Genomic DNA, 25,201 nt, shown 5'->3' on the forward strand with positions numbered 1-25,201 from the left:
GCCCATTCTTCATGGGTAAAAGCCTCCAGTTCAGTCATATTCTTAGGCTTGCGCGCTGCAACTGCTTTCTTCAAGTCCCACCAGAGGTTCTCAATCGGATTTAAGTCTGTTGACTGCGATGGCCACTCCAAAATGTTCCAGCCTTTAATCTGCAACCATGCTCTAGTGGACTTGGAGGTATGCTTGGGATCAGTGTCCTGTTGAAAGGTCCAACGTCTCCCAAGCCTCAGGTTTGTGACGGACTGCATCACATTTTCTTCCAATATCTCCTAGTACTGAAGAGAATTAATGGTACCTTGCACACGCTGAAGCTTTCCTGTACCTGCAGAAGCAAAACAGCCCCAAAGCTTGATTGACCCCCCCGCCATGCTTCACGGTAGGCAAAGTGTTCTTTTCTTCATAGGCCTTGTTCTTCCTCCTCCAAACATAGCGTTGATCCATGGGCCCAAATAGTTTGAATTTTATTTCATCAGTCCATAGAACACTATCCCAAAACTTTTGTGGTAGTGTTCTGTGGCTGATGAAACAAAATTAGAACTGTTTGGGCCCATGGATCAATGCTATGTTTGGAGGAAGAACAAGGCCTATGAAGAAAAGAACACCTTGCCTACTGTGAAGCATGGCGGGGGGTCAATCATGCTTTGGGGCTGTTTTGCTTTTGCACGTACAGGGAAACTTCAGCGTGTACAAGGTACCATGAATTCTCTTCAGTACTAGGAGATATTGGAAGAAAATGTGATGCAGTCCGTCACAAACCTGAGGCTTGGGAGACGTTGGACCTTTCAACGGGACAATGATCCCAAGTATACCTCCAAGTCCACTAGAGCATGGTTGCAGATTAAAGGCTGGAACATTTTGGAGTGGCCATCGCAGTCACCAGACTTAAATCCTATTGAGAACATCTGGTGGGACTTAAAGAAAGCAGTTGCAGCGCGCAAGAATGTGACTGAACTGTAAGCTTTTGCCCATGAAGAATGGGCTAAGATACCCGTAGATTGCTGCAAGACACTTGTGTCAAGCTATGCTTCACGGTTTAAAAACTGTTATAACTGGAAAAGGATGTTGTACTAAGTACTAAGAATGAATTTCACTTGGGGGTTGAATAAAACTGATAATGATGTGAGCACAGAAAATACATTTGTGGTTATTTCATTACAAATGTCATGTTATATTTGTCTGACTTACAAGTGCCTCTTTGATTTAACTGTAAACAAGATGACTGAAATGATTAAAATCAATGTCAAACTGTCCAAAACACTCAATTTCAGTGGGGGTTGAATAATTTTGAACACAACTGTACATACTGTATGTATATATATATATATATATATATATATATATATATATATATATATATATATACATACATACATATATACACCCACACCAAGGCAAAATGTTAAATTTTTACCACACAGTAGCACTGTGAGAAAGTAAGGTCATGTGTGACATGATGTATGCTAAGCACAGGCACAATACATGGATCATAACTCCAGTCAGGAAAAGCAAGCCCAATCCTTATGTGAAAAACAACAACATGGCTGCCTCTGTCGTGGTGGACCTACAAAACAAGCAGTTTATTTTGTTGTCTGTAAGTCTCATTATGTAAATTATTTTGTGGACTGTCAGTTTCTTAGAACTGAGAATTTTGGAAAATACATCCAAGTTTTTTTTGAGTGAAGAACTAAGGCAGGGTTCACATTTGTCACACATGCACTCCAAAGTCAATGGAACTGTTCACAGTTCAATGTGAATTTTGCATGCCTAAAAAAAATACAACCTGCAGCATAATTCCGCACACCGCTAGCATTTTCTCCTTGACAACCATAGAACTACTGTGGCAAAACATGTGCGTGTTAGCTCCTACGACATAATTTTTCATCTTCTATTTAAAATAACTTTTCATTACAAATTAACAGTTTCCAGTCATTTAATTTGTCCAATTACTTTTAAAACAGACGCAAAGCAACATCCCACTGTGAACCTAGCGTAAGGTGTAGTAGAAACAGGGTTGAGAACGTCCAAGAGGCCACAGCATATCTTCCTTTCAAGTGTAAGATTTATAGGACTGCAATGAGTGGGGATTTGATTAAAAGAGCCACTACCCTTTATCCTTTTACATAACTGGAAGTCCTAAACGAGAACTGTGTATAACTTATCCTGTTGCCTGTGAACAACACCTATGTGGGACAGGGTTGACCTCTCATGTGAGTCTTCTACTACTGAACCTCTTGAACTCCTGAACTATTGCAAGATTGCAGTTGCAAGGGTATTTATAGCAATATGTAGTCCGGTATTAGTTGTGGAGGTGATTGAGAAATATATTTTTATCAAAAGAACAAGTTACTTTAGATAATAACTTTAATAAGTAACTGTATATAGTTTTCTTGCAATATTTTGAAACCTATGTTTCTTCCTTAGGCACGATCCCGAGCTAGATCCGAACTATACAGAACTTGATACATAATAACCAGTTTTGGTTCTCTTCAACTTCTGCTCACGCCTCAAGATGAAAGTTAGGGTTCAAAAGCTTGCAAGAAAGTAATTACCGGTAGTCAGAAGAGGTGAGAAGTAAGTTAATGTTTGTTATTTTGACATGAAGTATGGTTTAAGGGTGTACATGAAAGCTGCCCACTGATAAAGATGTTTACCATGAGGACTGGAAGGAAAACGACCCTCGAGGCCAAGCATCATCAAGGAGCAAGAACAAACATATCCAAACAGTACAAAGCACAGAATGTGAGTGATGTAAAGTTTCACATTAACATCAACCTCTGCACTCTGAAATTCATACAAGTAGTTAGAATAGTCATAATACTAAAACAAAAGCCATAGACTCCTCTTTCCCAATGCCTATGTCATCACACAGATGGGTAGATGCCCCGCCCACTCTACCCCATAGGACGTTGAAATGTATAAATAATCTGCATAACCCCCCCCCCCCCCAGTCTTTTGTCCTCGGAAACTCACCTCAGGGACGTCGTACTACAAAGCTGGCTATTTTTAGCTACATCTGTTTTTGTTTGTTTGGGGTGGGGATTCAACGACACCACCCAACCCCCCCCCCCCCCCCCCCCGTCTCCCCTTCTAGCTGCTGTAATACAGCGTTTTTGCTCCGGTGGCCTCGGCCGGAGGTCCCCCTACAGGCTATAAAGTAGCTGGGGTAGAGCCTGAAGTTTGCTGGCGTCACAGGCTGGGCCAGGATACTATCAGTCTAAAAGACTGTGTATCAGTGCCCGAAGGAGAAGCACTCACTTACTGTGGACGCTAAGTAGCGTCTCTGCGGTGGCCATGGAATCTCTTCTCGCCTGTTCTTTGTGGTGCGCTCCAATGGCCGGCGGCTGCGCTCCAGCGGGACTTCCGTATGACGTACTTCCGCCGGAAGTGACGTAGCGGAGCTTGGCGGCCGGTGATTTAGCGCAAAGCGGCGAACTGGGCTGGAGGCTGGCTAGAGTTATTTTTTTTCATTGACCAAAAGTTTTATTCAAATATGAGTCAGGGGTATAACGACAGTACAGTATAAAATTAGTGCATAGTTGACAGTATGAAGGACATTTTACATATGTACACTAGTACCTTTACATGTCATGACATTTGAGGAGATAGGAGAGGAAGAAAGAGGTAGTGGAGAGGGTGGAGGACTGGAGGGAGGGAGCTCAAACGCCCCAGGAGGGGTATAGCCATAAAAGGAAAGGGGAAAAGAGTAGAGAAAGAGGTTATGAAGAGGGGGTCACAGGCACATCTAGGTACAAGGGGAAGAACCATCATAGTGTAGCATAGTAAGTGTCAGTGAGCTGTGTTGTCAATCCAACGGTCCCAGATTTTATTGAATTTCGAGGGGCAACCTCTATGGTGGTAAACCAGCTTTTTGAGGGGTAGTGAATTTTTTACCCTAGTGTGCCAATCGGCATAAGTAGGGGAGACAGGGGAAAGCCATCTAAACGCGATGCATTGTTTAAGCATGAAAGTGGATTCTAGTAGGAAGGATTTATCGAATTTATTAATATCTTCGTCATAGATATTTAGTATACAACTTTTAATGTCTAGTGTGATGGGGGAACCCATTCTGTCGTGAAGGAAGTTGACTACTTGCTTCCAGAGATCAGCTATTGGGGGACATTGCCACAGGAGATGCATGAAGGTAGGGTTGAAGGCTTTACATTTGGGGCACTGGTTGGAATAGCTAGAACTAAATTTGGAGAGACGACTGGGGGTAAGGTAACTTTGGTGTGTGATGTACAATTGAGTAAGGCGGTCTTTGATGCATGGGGATATTTGTCTTACTGCCATTAGGCTGTCCTCCCACTACTCATTGTCTAATTGTACCCCTTGACGTGTCCATTTATTCATGGATTGCTCTATTATCGGGCCAGCCAGGTGTTCAGACAGGGTGGAGTATAGGGCACCAATATGATGTGTGAGTGGACCATCTTTAATAGATTCAAGGGTAAGAGATGTGCCGGTTAGGGGGAGACCTAGGGGAAATTGGGCCTGTAGGGCATGCTGTAACTGGAGATACATAAATTGAAATTGCGTTGGTAACGAAAATTTATTGGATAAACTTTCAAAGGTAAGAAGGGTTTTGTTCTGGAGGATCTGACCGAGATAGTGTATGCCTTTGTCTATCCAACGAGAAATATTAGTGAGTTTAGTGAGTTCTGGTAGCTTAGGATTACGCCAGAGGGGTGTAAGGTATTCCCATGTAGATGAGGGGATTATTTTATTTACTTCATGCCAAATGCGTGTAGCTTGGACCAAAATGGTGTTATTTGGGTCGTTTTGGGTGAGGGTACCTTTAAGTAAGGCGAATGGTAAGTTTTTAGAGTAGTCTGTGGAGGAAAACCCTAATAGTTCAGGGGACTGTAGGGAATTAGACACAAACCAGTGGGAGATTTGCTCAAGTTGGGATGCTAGATAGTATAGGAAAGGAGATGGTAATGCCACTCCACCCAGAGCAGTGGGGCATTGCAGGGTGGTGTATTTAAGTTTAGCACGTGATTTGTTCCAAACAATGGAAAGTATCAAAGATCTCAACTTTTTGAAGAAGGTCATAGGTAGATATGTAGGGGAGTTGTGAAGTATGTACAGGATTTTGGGCATTAGTACCATCTTAATTAGGTTGATCCTACCCATGACAGAGAGGGGGAGTTTGGTCCATGCAGAAAGCTTGCTTTGGGTGTATGTAATAAGAGGGATTACATTATCTTGGTAGTAATCAGATGGGGAAGCTCGAACCACAACTCCCAGGTACTTGAATGAGTTCACTATTTGTAATGGGCAGGGCAGTGAGGACGCCGAGATCTCCGGTTTGTCAAGGCAAAGGATAGCAGACTTACCCCAGTTGATGGACAAGCCCGAGTACTCACCTATTTCGGAAATGAGATTGAATGCAGTAGATAGAGAGTTATGTGGGTCAGCTAGATAAAGTATGGTGTCGTCGGCATATTGACTGATTTTTTCCTCCAGTCCATTTATTTTAAGGCCAGTAATGTCAGGGTGTTCACGCATTTTACGGGCGAGTGGCTCAGCAGATAGGGCGTATAGCAGGGGGGAGAGGGGGCAGCCCTGTCTGGTCCCTCTTTCTATCAGGAAGGACTCAGATACGTTGGAATTTGTGCATATCTTGGCAAGGGGATTGTTGTAAAGGATTTGGACCCACCGGATAAAGTTGTCCCCGAACCCAAACCTGGAAAGGGTAGCTAGTAAAAAGGGCCATTCCACAGCGTCGAACGCTTTAGCAGCATCTAGCGTCACTATTATGCGGTTGCCACAGTTATCATGAGGAGCTTGGATGTTGGCAAATAACCTACGAATATGCCTGGCATAAAGCCAGTTTGGTCAGTGTGTATTAAGGATAGGATAACCTTGTTTAGACGCGTGGCAAGAATCTTGGCTAAAATTTTGACATCCGTCGTTAATAGTGAGATCGGGCGATATGAATCGCTTAGTAATGAGTCCTTTCCAGGCTTGGGGATCAGGACAATCAGAGCTGTACGCATAGAGAGGGGGAGGGTGCCCTGTTCAAATGCATGTTGAAAGGTTTGTAGGAGCGGAGCTGTAATAATTTTAGAAAAGCGTTTAAGTACTTCACTAGGGATACCGTCTAGTCCTGGTGCCTTTCTGTTAGGGAGGGAGTGGATTGCTAGTTCTATGTCGTCTAGTGTAATAGGGGCGTCTAACATTTCTGCATCTTCAGGGGATAGTCGGGGAAGGGTTATCTCTGATAGGAAGATCTCGGCGTCCTCACGAGTGAAAATAGATCTAGTGGTGTATAGTTCTTGAAAGTATGAGGCAAAGCAGTCGTTGATGGCCTTAGGACCTGTAACCATTTGATTGGCAGTATTTTTAATGGAGCATATGTGCCCTGACGTAGACCTATCTTTGGCTAGTTTAGCTAGGATTGTACTAGTTTTTTCCCCTTGTTCATAAAAAGTTTGTTTGTGGAAGAAGGCTTTAGCTTGCGCTTTTTCTTTAAGTAAAAGAGATAGTTGGGTTTGTGCCTTTTTCCATGCTCTTTCATTTGCCTCAGAGGAGTCAGCCACATAAGATTGCTCCAGTAAAGGGATTTGGGCTTGTAAGTTTGAAATGGCCCTGTTGGATTCTTTTTTGTGGTGTGATACAGCGCTGGAGAGGAGACCACGCAGGTGCGGATTAAAAGTGTCCCAGACCAGAGCTCTATCAGGTTCGTCTCTATGGATTTCAAAATAGGTATGTAACTTATCAGTTAGCCAGTCCTCTGAGGGAAATAAAGTTAGCCAAAAGGGATTGAATTTCCAGATGAATTCAGTGGGGGATTCATTCCATGCAATAGATAGACATATTGGGGAGTGATCCGAGACTATGCGAGGTAGGAATGTAATAGCTTTCACCAGTGGCAGTAAATTGCTGGTTAGAAAAAAAAGGTCCAGTCTGGACAGAGTGTTGTATGTTGCTGAAAAGCAAGTAAATTTCTGAACACAAGGGTTTAGGAGCCTCCAAGCATCGTATAATGACATCTCAGACATAAGAAGGGAGAAGGCTGTAGGTTTGTTAATTGCTGGTGGGTGGCGGTCAAAAAATGGGTTACATACCATATTAAAGTCGCCCATCCATATACCTGGACATTGGGAGAAGTTTGAGACAAAGCGGAGGCCCTCTTTAAGAAGAGATGAGGAGTATGGGGGAGGGATGTAGAAGGCTAATAGGGCGATAGGTTTGTCAAATAGAAGACCGTGTAAAAAGACATATCGGCCAAATTGATCAATTTGGGAGGTGTTTAGGTGAAATGGAACCGATTTTCGGATGAGTATGGAGACGCCACGTGAATATTGAGTGAAGTCTGAGTGGAAGGCTTTACCAACCCAGTGCCGCAAGAGGGATTTAGATTTACTGCCAGTGATGTGTGTCTCGATTAAGACCAATATGTCTGGTTTATGCTTGTTGACATAATTAAGGATAATTGAGCGTTTGATTGGATCATTAAGTCCTCTCACATTCCAGCAAATTACATTAAGAGCAGCAGTTTTGTGTATCGTTTAAAGGTGTACAGACGGGTAGCAATGTACATATCATATTTGAAGATATAAGAAATAGGCATGTTTAGCATATTCACACATCCTAGAGATGGGAGCATATCAGGTAAATAAGGGAAGATCATACATTTGGCAGCGTGGTCAATGAGTAACAGAGAACATAACAACAAATAACCCAATAAACACCCTGCTTCACTGTAACAGCTAAGTGAAGCCTTTACCCAACAATAACACATAATGAATCGAGTGAGTGACTTAGGGCCAAAAGCTCATCCAAGTCACCCAGTATTGGTTCACGTTGTAGGGGTCACTTCTAATGTAGGATTAAGGAGAATAGGGGGGTGGTGACAGGACGGTAGGAAGCGGCCCCGTCCAGCATAACAAATAGTGATGGGGGCCTTATAGTGCTGACTTTAGGTTTAGTTTACCTATTGAGCGGCGGGCTTGATGAGCATAGGTAGGTACACGGAATTGCAGTGATTTTTCGTAAAGAATCAGTGTATGCAGACTTAGTGTGGTTGTTAGGAAGACCAGGGATAAGGCATAGTGGGTAGCAGTATATAGCGCGTAATTTCTTACATATAGGAATATATAACAGGGAACTGTGTGTGGTAAGGTGTTTCAATGTACTCTTAGGTGGCAGGTACATGAGAGGGTGTGCATTGGAGGAGAATTTAGAGGGGTTCCCATTGGAAACGTAATGGTAGTAGTGTAGGCAGTAGATTGCAATATGTAAAGTTCACCGTCTAGCATGGAGTGCGTATACTGATGTAGTAAGTCCAGATGCAGAGGTGAGCAGGTTATCGTATGTTCCCAAGATGCGCAGCACAGTTCAGTTCACAGCCCACAAGAGATGTGCATTGTCGTGCATCACAAATACGGGCACTAAGTGAAGTAGCAATAGAGAAGGGGGGCACATGGACTAATGGCCAGGCGTGGGGCATGTAGTAAAATAATAGTTACCCGGAGACCAAGATGGAAGTTCAAAGGTGGGGCGAGGAGCGAGCTGAGCCACGAGCGCGGCCCTCAAGCCATGTGATCACGTCTTCTGGTTCAGTAAAGAAGAAGGATTTTTCGTCCGTGAGAATCTTTAGGCGAGCAGGATAAAGCATGGCGTATTTGTATTGCGCATCTCGGAGCTTGCGTTTAGCATTAATGAATTTGGCGCGTTGCTTCTGTACCTCTGTGGTAAAGTCGGGGTAGAAGGAGATGGTGGCGTTTTCATATTTGATGGAGCCTTTCTCACGTGCGGCCCCGAGTACAGTGTCCCGGTCTCTGTAGTTTAGGAGCTTGAAGATAAAAGTGCGGGGCGGTTGGCCTGGGGCAGGGATAGTGGGGGAGATCCGATGAGCCCTCTCTATAACAAACACGTGGGAAAAAGTGTGCTCACCAAACAGGGCCTTGAGTAAGTTTTCTGTAAACTGTTCAGGCGCAGAGCCTTCAGCCTTTTCAGGGAGGCCCACTATCCGCACATTAGAGCGGCGTTGGCGGTTCTCTTGGTCCTCCTGTCTGTCAGCGATAGATTTAATGCCCTTTTGACTTTGTCCCATTTCTTTCTGCAGAGGACGCACAGAGTCCTCTAGTTCACTGATGCGGTTTTCCGTCTGATCCACTCTGTCTTTCAGGGCCCGCAAGTCCTGGCGCAGAAAGGTAACATCCGTCTTTACTGATTCCAGAGTAGTGGTGATCGTGGTCAGAGACGATTGGCAGGCCGCTATTGCTTGTAGAACTTGAGTGAGAGTAGGCTCAGGCTGTTCAAGCGGAGAGGTGTTGTCAGCGGGAGCATGCTGATCAAACGCTCCGGCGCCATCTTGGCTATTATTATCATGGTGGTCGCGGCGAAACTTTTCAAGCTTTGCTTGCGGCTTGTGATGCCCGGGGAGCTGCCATCATCGATGCCCGTCGCTTCGGGAGGGTTTGTAGTCACTTTGGGTGCAGAGTTGGTACGATTAGAGGCTGTCAGGATGGTAAAAGGAGTGTCGCTGGACGGGAGCTCTGCCACCGCACGTCCTCACGCCATGAGCTTCAGGCCACGCCCCCGGCTAGAGTTATTTAAACCTGCTACTCAGCGCGCTATGCGCTGCCGGCGTGGGAGAGGGTAGCCATCTACCTGCTTCAATCCTCCAGCTACCGGATTACTCCACGCTATGGCGGCGCCTATGGAGGTCAATACTCAGCAGCTCTCAGGTACTTACTGCTGTTATTTGTTTATGCCAGCCATTCCAGTTGCTTAGCTCTCCTAAAGTTATAGATTGTGCTGTCTTCTTGATTCGCTCTGTCTTTTCATTTCTTACAGCTGTTTTGGCTGGAACTTCTGATTCCACGGCAAATGTTGCAAACCAGCCTCGGGCTAAAAGGTAGGGGAGGTGTGCAGGTAGGTTCTTGCCCGTAAGACTGAGCGCTGGACTGAGACTATGTTTTTGTCTGTTATCAGTCTTAAGAAGCATCATAAGAAGAAAAAGTCGCGTTCCAGATCGAGATCACGAAGACGAAGTCCCCAATATTATTATTATCGGGAGAGAGGTCGTTCACCGTACAGACGAAGATCGAACTCGCCAAGTAGGCGAAGAAGAGGTTGTCGGGCTTGCGACAGGGATGTAATGCCTGGCAAGATTGTCTGCGAGCGGTGTTTCTCAGAAATGTCCTCGGAGCCTCAGCAATCGCCAGTTGACGTGTCAGAATTAATTAAAGTGGCGGTCCAGGATTCTATGTGGGAATATATCGCATCCCTGCCGTCTCAACCATCTACTTCAGCGGAGGCCCAACCACAATCAATCCCTGGAGAAGAGGATCTTAATGCTGTCGGTTTTGATTTCTCTTTAGTGGAACCTTATGTATGCGCCGTGAGGGAGGCCATACAATGGGAGGATGATGACTCGGAGGATGTGCTAGCGAGCACCAAAAAACAGAAAGAGGACTACACACATTTAAAGAAAAGAGTGACACCGTTTCCCTTTATGCAGGAAATATCTGAAATTATCGATGAAGAGTGGGAGAAGGTTGAGAAGAAGCCTCCCTTGCATAATCGCATCTCCAAGTTATACCCTATGAAGGAAGACAAGTCAAGGCGTTTAGATAATCCCCCAGTAGTGGATGCCTCGGTCATCAGACTGGCAAAACCTACCACTCTGCCTAGAGAGAATGCAGCCTCATTTAAAGACGCCCTAGATAGAAAGATAGACACAGAATTAAAAAAGATTTACACAACCTCAGGAGGGGCGACAAAGCCTGCTGTAGCCCTCACGTCTATTGCCAAGGCACTCAAGGTGTGGGTGCTCAACGTAGAGGAAGCTATATGTAACGACGCTGAGAAAGAGTCAATAAGGTTACTCACTGGATGATTTAAAGCTAACGTCCGACTTCATAGGGGAAGCAGCGGTGGATATAGTTAGGAGTACATCCAGATCTATGGTCAGTTCGGTGGTGGCCAAACGTGCTCTCTGGTTGAGGGCATGGTCAGCGGATCCTTCCTCCCACGCTGACTGGTGTAAGATCCCATACGATGGAAAACTATTATTTGGAGCAGAGATGGACACGGCTATACAACGTGTTACTGGAGGCAGATCGGGATTAATTCCTCAGGATAGGAAAACCAAGAAACCTCCTTTTCAGCAGAATAAGTTCCAACAGGCCAAATATCGCAACCCGCGTTCTTACAAACCAGGTCGGGAATATCATCGCAGCTGGCAGGGTTCACAGACAACATTTCAGAGATCGACGAGACAGAAGATCACACCCGCAAGCCAGGGACAACAAAAATCCTTTTGAGGGTGTCTCTGCCCAAATTTGCCCAGTAGGAGGAAGGTTATGTCAGTTCGGACAAATTTGGGCAGACAACATCACCAATCCTTGGGTGCTGAAGACGGTCACCCAGGGTCACAGATGGAAGTTCGTGGGGAGACCACCAGCCAACTACTTTACTCCTACACGCATCCCGGCGTCAGAAGAGAAAAAACTAATATTGAATCAATACATAGAGTCTCTCTTACTCAAGAAGGCGATAGTACCTGTACCAACTGCGCTAAGAGGAGAGGGGTTCTATTCCCCACTGTTTTTTGTGCGCAAAAAGTCGGCCGATTGGCGCCCAGTATTAGATCTAAGGAGACTGAACAAGCGGATACAACTAAAAAGATTCAAGATGGAGACGCAACAGTCGATCACAAAATCAATCATGGTGTCAGATTGGATGATATGTGTGGACTTAGAGGACGCCTATTTGCACGTCCCCATACATCACAAATACCAGAAGTTCCTAAGATTCGTGGTAGGATCATTCCACTATCAGTTTACATGCCTCCCATTCGGGATATGTACCGCCCCACGAACATTTATCAAGATTCTTCTAGCACTGGTAGCAGTTCTGAGACTGAAGGGTCTTCGTCTTTTTCAATACCTGGACGATTTGCTACTCCTTGCGCAAAGTCGAAGTGTACTGTTACAACACAGACAGACGTTATTGGACACCCTTCAACACTTTGGATGGAAACTAAACATTGGGAAGAGTCAACTGGAGCCGACCCAGGAAATAATATTTCTTGGAGCACAGATCAAGACACGAGAAAACAGAATAATGCTACCAGAGGAGAAGAGAGTAACGCTAGTATCAAAGATCCAGCGGATACTGGACGAACAACAGCTAACAGCGAGGGATTGTCTGAGCATAATTGGCTACCTGTGAGAAAACGCGGAAAAGCCGCCGCGTGCGCTCAGAGTAAGGCGGTTGTTTCCGCGTCCAACGCGGCAGTCTGCACGCGTGGGCCTACATCTGCTAGTATGGCCGAACGCGGAGAAACCGCCACATGCCTTGATAGCGGTGCGGCGGATTCCGCGTCCAGCGCGGCAGGTGGTACGCAAGACATGTCTGGTGTGGCTGGGACTGATAGTCCACACAGGTTCAGAAGGACGCGCGCGCACGTTGAGAGGCAGAACTTTTATGACAGCCAGAAGGGAGTCAGCTGACCAAGCCAGTCAGCTGACGATTGTACCAGTTCCCATTGGTCCAGCACTTAGGGGAGGCGTTGGAGAGCGCTGGGCTATATATACTGGGTGCTGGTCATTCACTGGTTGTCTGCCGTTGCGATCACTACGTGGAAGCACTCAGACCTTATTGTCAGAATCTGTGTTATCATTCTGTTATACTTCAGACTAGTCCCAGGGTGTTGATGATCAAGGACCTCACACCCAAAGATTAGGAATCTGTGTTATCATTCTGTTATACCTCAGACTAGTTCCAGGGTGTTGATGATCAAGGACCTCACACCCAAGATTAGGAATCTGTGTTATCATTCTGTTATACCTCAGACTAGTTCCAGGGTGTTGATGATCAAGGACCTCACACCCAAGATTAGGAATCTGTGTTATCATTCTGTTATACCTCAGACTATTTCTAGGGTGTTGATGATCACGGAGCTCACACCCAAGACTAGGCATTGTTTATTATCTGTTATGACCTTCTGCTTTCCTGACCACTCTTCTGTTCACTGATTTGGTACTTCGCTATATCTGATACTCTGTTGCCAAACCCTGCTTGCCTTAGGATTACCAAATCAGCCTCCTGTTTTTGTACCTTGTATGTCAGTGTGTTGTCGACCTGGCTTGTCTGACCTTGAGAGCTATCTCCCCAGTTAAGATATAGTTCACAGATCAGTCAGTGGCATCCTTCTATTGGTGTCACTCACGCTCTGGTCCTTCCCTCTCCCAGTCTGACTCCTCCCCACGGGAGAGTCTCAGGCTGTTGAAAGGTACTACTCCAGCAGTATTCCTTACTGCCTTGTACCTGTCCTCCTGGTATTGTTCTCAAAGTATTGCTGTTGCACCAGACACTCATATCTCTCAGGTGTCCAGAGGTTAGTAATATATCTGATTATCGGTGATACTGCAGATCATCAATAATCGGGTATATATCTGTATTCTTGGTGATACTGCAGATCACCAATAATCAGACCCTCTCTGTGTTACACCAATCGTTACACTACCTAACATCGACTATACCAATGATCAGATGGGCGCAGTGGCACATCCGACCCTTTCAGTGGGGTTTTCTTACACAATCGAACAGGCAACATATGGAGCAGACGATTCAGATCACGGCTCCCATGAAGCAGGGACTAAAGTGGTGGAACATCCAGAGCAACCTGACGAGGGGTCATATGATCCAACCTGGGGATTTGACCATCGTTACTTCCGATGCCAGTCTGAAGGGTTGGGGAGCACACCGTCTAACGCAGTCAGCCCAGGGGGTGTGGCCCACGCCTCAAAATCACACCCCGGCGAATATCCTAGAGTTAAGGGCGGCGCTTCATGCACTACAGAGTTTTCAGACTGTAATACACGAGAAGCCTGTGTTAATCAGGATGGACAATCAAATAGCGGTCTCCTACATAAAACGACAGGAAGGCATGAAGAGCAGGAATCTGCTCTTGCAGACGGGGGAGATTTTCCAATATGCGGAACGCAATGTATGGGATCTGAGAGCGATTTATATCCCGGGTCAACAGAACACGAAGGCCGATTACCTGAGTCGCCATCATATAGACAACGGCGAGTGGAGTCTTTGCCAGGAGATATACCAATGGATTTGCAACCAGTTTCGGTATCCCCAAATAGACCTGATGGTGTCGGCAGTCAATCCGAAATCTGCCAAGTTCATGTCCAGATACCCTTGCAGGCAAGCGATGGCGACAGATGCCATAACAGCGAATTGGAACTTCGAAATTGGCTATGTCTACCCCCCAACACCAATGATCCCACAACTGTTGACACGACTATTGAGGGAGAGAGTGACACTTATAGCGATCTTGCCTTTTTGGCCGAACCGGCCTTGGTTTCCCCTGTTGTGGGACTTGAGGTTACAATCTCCTCTTCCTCTCCCCAACCGACCAGACCTTCTCCAGCAGGGAGAGATATATCACCCAGATCCACAGAGGCTCAATCTCATGGCCTGGGTGTTAAGGGGCAGAGGCTACATTCACTAGGCTGTTCTAATGCTGTAATACAGACTAACAGATACTGCAGATCACCAATAATCAGACCCTCTCTGTGTTACACCGATCGTTACAGAACGGCAGACCAAAAAATGCAAATGGACGCACTCACCAGCCATCTGGGCACACTTACCACTTCGGTGGAAAACATCAATATTGTGCTGGGCAGTCACCAGACGGTAATGGACGCTTTGTCTGGATCTTTACAAACCCTCCAGACGGCATGACAAGTTGGGAAAATATCACCTAGGAGAAAACTCTGGAGGAAAAGGGAATTGCATATGGGCCCCTGGCCCATGGGCAATTATTTTTTTCTCCTTAGTTATCTCCTAGTAGATAATTTTCATCTTTTCTTTAAACTACATTTTCAGCATTTTACAATTAAAAATGAAGCTAAGGGCTGATTCACACTACAAGATATTTTTAAACGCTAGACATTTTAAAAACTCTTGCTAATGCAATGCTATGGGGGACTTATACAAAATCACATCACTCCAGTGTGAACACACAAATAGGATAACATTAGCAAGAGCTTTTAAAATCACAAAACGCTTAGAAAAGCTCTTGTAGTGTGAACAAGCCCTAAAAGTTGATGAAAAAGTACTATTGATTTTATTTTGAGTATTTTCTTGCTTGCTGGTGATTCAAAAGGCATTTTATGAAAAGTGAATTCTTTATTGACTCAAGTATAAGTCTACCCAGCAAAGTTAATGGCTGCACTTGGGGACCAGGAGGGGTTAATGACTGAACTGCATACAGTATTGGAGACATTATCCCCTCCTGTCCCTTAAGTGCAGCTAATACCACTTCCAGGCTCCCAAGTGCTGCAATTATTCACTCCCTTTTATGCAGCCCAGTGTTTCCCCTTTGCACCTTTTTTTGTTAAAGGGAAGGTTCAGGGAGGGTGGGTAAAAAATAAAAATCAATTTCCACTTACCTGGGGCTTCCTCCAGCCCGTGGCAGGCAGGAGGTGCCCTCGCCGCCGCTCCGCAGGCTCCCGGTGGTCTCCGGTGGCCGACCCGACCTGGCCAGGCCGGCTGCCAGGTCGGGCTCTTCTGCGCTCCAAGGCCCGGAACTTCTGCGTCCCACGCCGGCGCGCTGACGTTATCGGACGTCCTCCGGGCTCTACTGCGCATGCGCAGTAGTTCTGCGCCTGCGCAGTAGAGCCCGGAGGACGTCCGATGACGTCAGAGCGCCGGCGTGGGTCGCAGAAGTTCCGGGCCTTGGAGCGCAGAAGAGCCCGACCTGGCAGCCGGCCTGGCCAGGTTGGGTCGGCCACCGGAGACCACCGGGAGCCTGCGGAGCAGCGGCGAGGGCACCTCCTGCCTGCCACGGGCTGGAGGAAGCCCCAGGTAAGTGGAAATTGATTTTTATTTTACCCACCCTCCCTGAACCTTCCCTTTAATTGTTGTGGCCAAGACAAGTCATGTAAGTCTATGGCAATGCAGGTATTTTAAAAATGTTGGCAGCGGCGTGCAACTCTCATGCACGGAAGCGTATTTTACAATACGCTTCCGTGCACTTCGACATACCCAAAACAGGAAGTGAGCACTTCCTGTATGGCAGAATGCCAGAAGGGAAATACCGCATAGTAACACAGTATTCCCTGAAGGCTTGTTTTTCGCAGTGCTCTGCAACACTGATGCCAAAATACAGTGGGAAACCAGCCTTAGAGTGGACTTGTTAGGCATGGAATCAACCATTGATGCACACATTCCTCTACTGCTGAATCAACCATTATGGTGGGATTATAGGGGTATTGAGTAATATAAGGTTGTGTGATTACATGAGGGAAATGCACAATCTAAATTGTATGTATATGTATAATTGGTCGACGTCCTGGATTGATCCTGAAACTTCATATAAGTTAGGAATGGGTATGTAGGAGTATATTATTATGTTTAAAAGGTTATGGGTAAAAGGAATCATTTATAAATGCTAAAGCTAGACGATTTAGGGGCTGAAATGATGGGTAATGTAGTTTGGGGCATAGCAGTAAAGGAGCCGCAAAGGTATCTTTGGTAATGTAGTAAGTGGTAAGCAGGAGGTAACTAACAGGGGATCTATCACTCTTACTGAATATTTGCGGAGGAATTAACATGAGAGTAATACAGTACTTTAAAGGTAACCCGAGGTGAAAGTGGTATGGAAGCTGCCTTATTTACTTTCTGTAATGATCCGCTCAGCTGCCTGCGCAGGCAGGCAGCTTTTTGACCACTGTTCAGGTCTGCATTCTGCAGGTCTCTGGAAGAGAGACCTTTTGTCAGTTTTGCAGCTTGCTGCTGCTAGGGAATTTGCATGCGTTGGTCATGCAAATTTCCTAGCCACATCCTCTGGAGGTTTGTACTATAAATACCATGTGATATCACAGACCTGCGCTGGTCATAAGGGTTAGTCCTGTGAAACACTCCTGGAGTGTCAGCCTTGCTCATTGTTTAAAGATTAGCTTAGAGTATTCCTGGGACTGCACTAGGCAGGTTCCCTAGTGCAGTTAGGATTGCATATCTGTTTTGTTTGTCTGTTGCGATTGTCCTGTCCCAGCGGTGGTCGACAGGAAGTCGTTCTGATCTTTGTTCTTGGAGTATAGCTGGAGCAGCGGTTGCTACCAGCTATCTCATCTGATCTGTCTTGCCTGGATCGCACTCGCCTTGCGCTAGTGCTGTGGATCCGTCTGATCTCCATCTCTCTTGCTGTACTTGGATCACACTCGCTCTGGCGGAAAGAGCAGTGGATCGTATCTCTCACTTATTCCTGTTTTCGTGTATCTGTCTTGTCTGCTACGAACGCTTGCTGGAGGCTCGGTGAGGTAACCGTTAAGCAAGCGCTCGCGTCCTCTGTTTCATGTTTGTCTGTCGGTGGTTAGTTAGGTGTGCTTGTCTCTGCTGTGCTTAACACGCGGAGACCGCGCATAAACGCATGCACTGTTGCAAATGAGTGCGGTGTTCGCGTTTAGTTAGCGTTTGTTATTTTCCTTATCTTCTCATTGTATGATTTGCTGTGCCTTTGCTACTCTCGTGCTCTGCCTTGCTGTAGCCTTGTGTCACCTCTGGCAATCGCCTCTCTCGCGATTGCGTTCCTACTTCATATCTGCTGTTGTGTATGCACCGTCGCGGGTTGGCGACTAGTTTGGTGCACACACCTACAATCTGTCCCTTTGCTCAATCTCATTCGCAATCGCTTCTCAGGCGATTGCGTTCTCACTCGGTTTCCTTTGTTGTGTGTCCGCCGTCGCAGGTTGGCGGCTAGATTGTTGAACATACATACATTTCTCATCTGTGCTTATTCGGTATTGTGTCGCTGTTAGCAACCGCCATCTCCGGCGATTGCCTTCTCACTTTATCTTCCTGGTTGTGAGTTAATCGTCGCAGGGTGGCGACTAGATTGGTGAACACACATACCCTCTGTCGCTTTGATCTCTCTCTTTCAGGGCTATCTTGCCCTGCGTTTCTTCCCTTCCTGTCTTGCGTCTGTGGCAGGGCATAGGAGCTGTTCCTCTGCACTCCACAGCTCCACCTGCCGACAGGAATTTCCCTCTACAGGTGCATTGCACCTTTTGCTGGGTTCCCTCAAATTATACGTTTGTGGAGTATTTCCGCAGTGTCAGCGCACGCCCTGTTCGCTGATCACGGAGAGAATTCCACAATCGTTACAGTATGACCAGCCAAACCGAAATTCCCAGTGTAGAGGGAATTTCCGATTTGTACGATTTGGTCAAATATGGGTCCTGTATCTTTAAGAGGTTTAAGATACTGGACTCTGAAACCAGAAATGAGTTCATATCAGAATGTTCCAGATTCTTGGCTAATCCTGAATTTCAGGCCACCAATATTTCCACTTGGAGTGGTCAGATTGCTTACAATCTTTTCCAAGGGGATCTGTTTGTGTGGGCTGATGAGTATGCCAGACACAAGAATCTGAGACATAACCCTCGCAGATTTCTGGCTCACGTGTTTTCTCGTAAGCTTAGAACTTGCATGCCAAGTTATTTCTATGAGTTTTTTCCTGCAGTGCATGATGCTGATCAGATTAGGTTATGCAACATTTCTGTGTCATTACTATATGTTAATGAGTTGGTGCTTGCAGGCCAATCTGCTGATTCGGCTTGTCAGCCAAAAGATTCGTTGCCCATAGCAACCACAAATAAAGAGGTTATTTCTGTCAAGTCTGAAATGTGCAAAACCATTCCGTATGATAATCAGTTCAATGTTTCTCTTGCCACTTTAGCTTCTAAACAGATGCAAGAGAACTGCCTGGATACGTTTCTTGCATTTAAACAGACATGCAAAGTGGCTAAAAAGGGAAAAATTAAAAATCGCAAGCATCTGAATAAAACACTCTCTAATGATGTGTACAATGATGTTGCTCAGTCTCCGGGTTTTTTTTCCCCAATCCAAAGCTTATGTGGATCCTATTATAGGTAGGATCGCACACTATATTAAAGCAGTTAAAAAAATCTGTTCTGGTTCCTGATCTCCACCCATATGGAGATTATCTAGATACTGGCTTGTTTGAACCTCCATTTGCCTCATGGGACATTGGGGCCTTGATGGAGGAATTTGATTTTGATTGGAAAGCCTTTTGCGATTTTTACATCGCAAAAAGCGAAGATGTCTTGAATGATTGTCTCGATTCTATGTACCTTTTGATTGATTCCGATGAATGTGACGAGGGTGATGTGGATCTGGTGATTTATGTGTGGCAGACGATTTTGGATGAGTTGCACACACACCAATCAATTGATTCCAATAAAGAGATATCGTTGTCAGATGATTGTTCCTGCCTTTCTGGGGTAAAGCATGTGAGTCTTGACATTGTGCGATCTGAAATGAATGGGTGTACCACTGTGGTTGATTCCTGTGCGAATCCTGAAAGATTCTCTCCTGACTGTGTGCAGTTTGAATCTATGCGATCTAATGCCTGTTTCTCGGATGTTCCTGCAGATTGTGATCAGCATGAATGTGCCAGTTTTCTCAAGGATGTGTGGGACCCCTTGTCATTTAGAGACAGATCTTTAAGATCTTCCATCTGTGATCCTGCTATGGGGAAAATTCCTAAATTTTGCAGCATCAAAAGTAAAATTAATATGTCTAATAAAGTTTTTCCTGATGTTGTCGCTATTTCTACTGCTAATGCGTCTTTGTCTCACCCTGTTCACACCTGTAAGGGCCCGTTGCCTGGTGACAGTTGCTCCAGTGTTTCTGTCCTGAACGCCTTACAGTCTGCCCCGCAGATCGCGGAGGTTTGCGCTATGGAAGCGTCAATTTCACAACCTAAAGCGATTTTTGATTCGCAAGTATTTGCGTTCTGACTCCTCGGATTTGACATTGTTAGCCGAATCTAAGAGTGAGACAGCGCTTCGGTTTTGCGAATCTGATGCTGAAGCTTTTTTGCTTTGCCCAGAGAAGCTTTCTGCCCTGTACCATGAATGGAAACATGATCTCCACTCGCACTGACATTTGTGAGTCCCTTTCTTGTTCTAAGGAAAATGCTGATTCTGCACCCTGTACTCTGGATGAGTTAATATGGCCTTGTTTAGAGTCTCCTGCAGTGTCCCTAGAGGCTCGTCTAGGTATTGCTACTATACTCACCTGTTTTTCTGCAGTTTTGGAGTTGCAAGCTAGTTTGACTGCTACGCAGAATTCTGGGTGCAGTGAGATTAAAGTTAGGGAGTCAGTGTGTATTCCAGTAAATATTCCTGTACATTCCGCTCATGATGATGAAATTCAGTCTCAGTTTATGGTGGAACCTTCCCTGGGACATCTGCCCTGTCCACAAAATAAAGTTCCAGTTTTGCCCTGTAACATGGATAGTTCAGAATCCTTCTTAGAAAACTTGGAAAATGATGTTTCTGAGTTCTTGTCTGATGTCCTGGAGACCTCCGAGTTCCTCCCAAAGGGTGCAGAACTTGTAGGAGATGTCTCCTGCCCCCCAAGTCCTTCTGAGGTGTTGCCCACTTCAGTAGGCATTGCTGTTGTGCTGACTACCTTTGCAGCTCTGGTGGAGCTTCACTCATATGTAGTCAATGATGATATTATTGTCACAGAGATTTCTAGGTTTGGGTCCAAGCCTTCTTTTGAAAGTCCAGTGCTTGAGACCACAGCTCATGATGATTCTCTGCCCGGTTCTGGATTTGGTCTTGTCGTAACGGACTCTGAGGTTGGCAGTTCCTCGACGTGTCCTGAGGTCCCCCTTTTGCTAGTGTACCCCGATGTGTTCTGTGACCCAGAAAGCCCAAGTGTGTCTCGGTTGCCAGCCTGCTCAAATGCTTCCTCGGTGGAAACCTGTTCTGATGTTGCCTGCCTGCCTGCATGCCCAGAGGTGGTCCCTGAAGGCCCTGGTCTTGATGCTTGTCCTGGTAATTCTGAATCCGGAATTGTCATTGGTTCCATAGGGGTTCTTGATAGTTCTCCGTGTGAGCCTGGTGATCGTTCTGCCCTCCTGGGATCTCTGCGGAGCTTCAAAGTGTTCTGGGAGATCCTGGGAGAAATATTTCCTGGTACCTTGGATGAGATCAGCAGTGGGTGCTTTGTGGAAAGGGACACTTCGAATGGGTATTGTGGCAGGTTTGGTATTTTTGGACGGTCACTGAAAGGTGGTGGGCATGGCTCGGTGGGTTTCGATGGCTTCTTCTCTGGCATTCACAGTCCTGATGGGTGTTACACTGAGACTTGTGGTACTGATGGGCATGTTTCGGTGGCTTCTCCTTCCGATGAGGTCGGTTTCGGGTGGGCTGACTCTGGAATTGGGCCTTGTCGGGCTGTCTCGACCTTCATGAGTCTTCAGTTAGAGTCTTTTGCAAATATTGTGAGAATGGCCTTTTGACCATTGTTTAGGTTTGCATGCTGCAGGACTCTGGAAAGGAGACCTTCTGTCAGTTTTGCAGCTTTTGCTTGCTGAGGAATTTGCATACGTTGTCATGCAAATTGCCTGGCCACATTCATTGGAGGCGTGTACTATAAGTACTATGTGTTTCCCACAATGCTGGGCTGGTCATAAGGATTTCTCCTGTGAAACACTCTGGAGAGTGTCAGCCTTGCTCATTGTTTGAATATCAGCTTAGAGTAATCCCTGGAAACTGCACTGGGCAGGTTTCCTTAGTGCAGTTAGGATTGCTTATCTGTTTTGTTTGTCTGTTGCGATTGTCCTGTCCCAGCGGTGGTCGACAGGAAATCGTTCTGTGTGTCTGGGTGCTAACCGGAACAGCGGTTGTTACTGGTAGCCCCTTCTGATCTGTTTACCTGGATCGCACTAGCATCCTGCGCTAGTGCTGTGGATCCTTCTGTTCTGCTACTCTGTACCTGGATCACACTAGCATCCTGCGCTAGTGCTGTGGATCCTTCTGTCCTGCTACTCTGTACCTGGATCGCACTAGCATCCTGCGCTAGTGCTGTGGATCCTTCTGTTCTGTCTTCCTGGATCGCGCTAGCCACTTTCGCTAGTGCTGTGGATCCTATAGTTTGCTTATTCATGTTTTCGTGTGTCTGTCTTGTCTGCTACGAACGCTTGCTTGAGGCTCGGTGAGGTAACCGTTAAGCAAGCGCTCGCGTCCTCTGTTTCATGTTTGTCTGTCGGTGGTTAGTTAGGCGTGTTTGTCTCTATTGTGCTTATCACGTGGAGACCGCGCATAAACGCGTGCACTGTTGCGAATGAGTGCGGTGTTCGCGTTTAGCTAGCGTTTGTTATTTTCCGTATCTCCTCATTGTATGATTTGCTGTGCCTTTGCTACTCTCGTGCTCTGCCTTGCTGTAACCTTGTGTCACGTCTGGCGATCGCACCTCTCGCGATCGCGTTCCTACTTCATATCTGCTGTGGTGTGTGCACCGTCGCGGGTTGGCGACTAGTTTGGTGCACACACATACAATCTGTCTCTGTGCTCATTCTCAATCGCCTCTCTTGCGATTGCGTTCCGTCTCTTCATGCAATTCCTGTCTGGCGTGTGTGGTAGGGCAGAGGAGCTGTTCCTCTGCACTCCACAGCAAATATTGGCCAATCAGAGAGGAACATAGGTGTGGGAGGGGAAAACAGGAGGGAAAGAGGCTTCAACCAATCAGGCTGCATTAGTTAAGTTTGAGGAGGAGGTAGAGAAGAAAAACAGGACAACCCAGCATGCCCTGCAACTTCCTTTTTGCGTACCATATTTTGTGTGTACCAAATAAGAGTCAGGTAAACTGGGGAATGATCATTTATCAACAAGAACAGTAATAGTGATTTTAACTTTTAGATTGCCTGGTTAGCATCCTTATTACTGTTTACCAAATATAAATAAAGAATTGATTTTGTGCCCGACAGTTACACTTTTAATCTAAGAGACAGGTTTTAGCTTTAATGCATAGAGCGTCATTGAGTGATATTCATGGCTGCACATGCTGTTTTAACTCTGACGCAATGACGTGAGTACTAGGAATACTAGTAAGTACTGGGAATTGAATGGACGGATCTTGGCACTAGCTTGTTAATACAGTAATCATCTGTTTGCTAGTAGCAGGGGGTGTCATCACATTTGGAAAGCAGAAACACTTATTAACTTAGTGCCTTAGTTTTGGAAGTGGTACAGTTTCGTTCAGCTGCTTGAATAGTTTGCAGACAGTTTAAGCATCTTCATGAGTTTAATGTTTCCAAATGTGATGCTGCCTGGAGGGAAACTGTTGGCAGGCAAAGTCAGGTCTCTTCAGCTAGCCTGTGGATGAACTGCATCTATTAATAGCTGACATTTAGCCTAGATAGTGCACAGACAAATATGTATACACAAATCCTATCATATAAGTGGGTTGGTCTCCTACTATAATGGCAGAGTCAGCATCAAGATCTTATTTTCTATGTACATCTGTGGATTTCGGATTTCAGTTGGACAGCCTGGAAGCTGCATTTCCTCCTAGAACCCACAAAATTCCCATTAGCGCCACACGCTGTGAGCATTACACTTTTCACATCTGCCACCTACTGACCAACACATCTTTCCATATCCACCCCAAAAGAGTGTGGCTCATCTTCATCCAGCATCCTTAATCCAAACCTTGTCTTTCTTTCATGCCTCTGCCGGTCCATGTATCTCTCTCTAGCCTGTCTTTTTTTTCCTGTTCTCTTTTTCTAGCCTTCATCCGTGTCTCCCATCAGCCTTTGCTATCCATTTTTCTGTCTACTTCCTACACATCTGTCTCTTTCCAGCCTTCCCTATCTCTGTCTCTTTCACCAGTCTTCCCCATCTATTCCTCTGTCCCCCATTTGTGTCTCTTCCATCAGCTTTCCCCACCCTGCCTTCCACATCCATTCATCTGTCCCATGTCTCCACTATCCATGTCTTCAGCCTTCCCCACCTATTGTTCTATCGTATGCCTCTCCAGTCCTTGTGTCCTAACACCTGTCTTCCTTTTCCATGTTTCTCTTGTCAGCCTTGTCTGTCTGCCACTTTTCCCTGCCCAGGGTTTTCACTCTCTCCAGACATTGCCATAAGTGACTTTCTTCCCAGCCTTCCACATCCATTCCTCTATCCCATGTCTCCACAATCCATGTCTTCAGCCTTCACTGCCCATGTCTTTTACTCTCTCCAGACATCACCATCAGTGTCTCTCCTTCTAGCTTTTCCCATCTGTGCATCTGTCTCCTTCTTTGCTATTCATGTTTCTCTCTTTTGCCCTCCCCTATTTCTGTTTCATAGAAGCGTTGGCTGTTATCCATGCCTGTATAGAGTGCAGTTAATTATGTTTTGTTATTTGCAAAGGTCTTTTTATTGATTTTAATATATTAATTACTGTATTTGGAATTTAATTATATGGGTATTTCTAAGGTATTTATGATGTTGAAATGCAACACACTCACTTTTGTTGTGTGAGTATATAGAAAATCGTATCTGGCTGCGATCACGGTACTTTGCGTGGTACTGTCGTCAGGGATCTTAAAATGGAACTGAAGATCTTAAATAAACAAAAAGCTTCACTTACCTCGTCTTCCCCAAGCCCCCAGCAGCCGTCCTATCCCACGCCTGTCCTCCACGATCCTCCGTTCTCCCTTTGCCAGCTAGTTTCGGAAACTATGTAGCTTTCTTAGCGTTCCAGCCCGCAATAGCGTCCTGCCACCAGCAGAGCCCAGTATCACCAGGAAGGCCTTGGTGGTGATCCTTGAATTCTTTTTCACCTCTCTCACTATCCTCCTGGCCAGCACGGGTGTTACTTTTGGCTTCCGGACACGTCCTCTGAGATTTTCCACAGTGCGGAACATTTTGTATTTTTTAATAATACTTTACACTGTAGCCACTGGAACTTGAAACATTTAGAAATGGCCTCGTAGCCATTTCCTGACATTGTGAGCAGCCACAATGTGCAGCCGCAGGTCCTCACTGAACTCCTTTGTCTTAGCCATGACTGTCCACAAACCAGCTGCAGAGAGCTGCTGTTTTTTACCTGTTGAGTTGATTAAAACAGCTGTTCCCAATTAATCAGGGTAATTAGGATGCTTTAGAACAGCTTGGACTATTTGGAATAGTATAGAATTTTGGATTTTCCCACAGACTATGGCCTCAATTCACTAAGATCATGCTGGAGATAATAAGGCAAGAGAAAACTTACCTCCACACAGTGAGAGAGTAATCTTATCTCTTCATTCCTTAAGTTACCTCCTCTGTAGTTATTTTACCTCCTCTGTAGTTAATTTACCCTCTCTGTAATTAATTTACCTCCTCTGTAGTTATTTTCACACGCCTGTCTTTAACTC

The 25,201-nt window shown here is 45.7% G+C and overlaps 1 protein-coding gene across 1 annotated transcript in view; it reads left to right on the forward strand.

The window, feature by feature from the left end:
• Positions 1-25,201, forward strand: part of PM20D2 (peptidase M20 domain containing 2) — a 93,501-nt gene that overhangs the window by 17,584 nt on the left and 50,716 nt on the right. The window lies entirely within an intron of this gene.

The sequence above is a fragment of the Hyperolius riggenbachi genome, chromosome 4 (genome assembly GCF_040937935.1).
Source record: "Hyperolius riggenbachi isolate aHypRig1 chromosome 4, aHypRig1.pri, whole genome shotgun sequence".
NCBI classification, from domain to species: domain Eukaryota; kingdom Metazoa; phylum Chordata; class Amphibia; order Anura; family Hyperoliidae; genus Hyperolius; species Hyperolius riggenbachi.